Source organism: Selaginella moellendorffii, unplaced genomic scaffold (genome assembly GCF_000143415.4).
Source record: "Selaginella moellendorffii unplaced genomic scaffold, v1.0 SELMOscaffold_76, whole genome shotgun sequence".
NCBI lineage: Eukaryota > Viridiplantae > Streptophyta > Lycopodiopsida > Selaginellales > Selaginellaceae > Selaginella > Selaginella moellendorffii.
In genome coordinates, this window is record NW_003314337.1 from 19611 (window position 1) to 20847 (window position 1237).

Below are 1237 nucleotides of genomic sequence, written 5' to 3' on the forward strand. Positions count from 1 at the left end.
GCGAGAAGATTCGTGAGGAGAAAGCAGCCAGAATCATCAAGCAGCTGGTAAAGACCTTCAAAGAGATTTATTTGAGGGGCGTGGTTCACCAGAATCTCAAGCTCGACAACATTCTTTCCAAGCTAAACATGCATGACAAGTGGTGATCAGCACCTTTAGGAGATATCACAACAGCGAAGTACATGGCAGCTGAGGTGGTGGAGAACAAGGATTGGAGCTCTACATGGCAGCCATCGAAATGTGGGGGCTAGGAGCAATTTTATACAAGACGCTGGGAAAGGGAGGATACCAGCCAATGGAAGCATTTGATCTCATGTGACAGGGGGCGACCTCTGTTTCGGATCCACGGCCAACATCTTAGAAAGGAGATCTTCTGCTGCAAACAAGCAAGGACCAATCAGGTTCAGGTTCGATCAGGTTCTGCAACACCCATGGATTTGTCAAAAATTGCAGCATTAAGACCGACAAGCTGTGAAGGAGTGGTGTGAAAAGGAGTGCTCCCGGCCTTGAGAACAAGAAAGTTCAAGTGGCTTAAAAGAAAATGCCAGCAGTAAGTTCCTATTTCCTTTTCACCATTACTAACTTCATTTGCTTGCGTTTTTCTTTTTTGTATTCTCCGGACATCAACATCTCTTATGTCTATGGCTGGAAAACATTTTCAGTGGCTGCCGAGAACAAATGCAGAATGAAAACAAGTTGGAACGAAAAGGAAAACGAGGGAGTTGAAATGTAAAGAAAGAATTGTAAAACGTTTATTGATATATAAATAAAGATCAAAGTTGAATCGAGATCTTTCACTAATCATCCAATATATTTAAATGAAAGAGCCTCATTGATCATTGCAGTAGGTGGCTCTAATTTTATATATATCGCTCAGATGTAGTCTAAGATTTATGTAATATCATAAATTTTCTAACATTTTTTCTTACATTGTAATTATACATGACAAAAATAATAACGTATAAATATCATTGAGACAACATTAGTACAAGAACCATCTAAAGAAATGTGATTCATCATCAATTGAACATTAATTATATTAAATCTATCTATATACCATTTATGAATTTTCTGGTATATTATATTTTTAGAATAAAGAAATTTTTTATATATCATTATTACCTCAGTATAGAGTAAAACCTTGCCATTCATTTATCATTATAAAATTTCATCCTTTATAATATTGTAATAAAGCCTTAATTTTAAATATAAATCCATGAAAATAGAGAGATAATAA

General features: G+C 35.7%; 1 protein-coding gene across 1 annotated transcript in view; it reads left to right on the forward strand.

Moving 5' to 3' along the window:
- The window catches only part of LOC9641540, an 11634-nt gene that overhangs the window by 1471 nt on the left and 8926 nt on the right, over window positions 1-1237 (forward strand). The gene's annotated exons all lie outside the window — the stretch shown is intronic.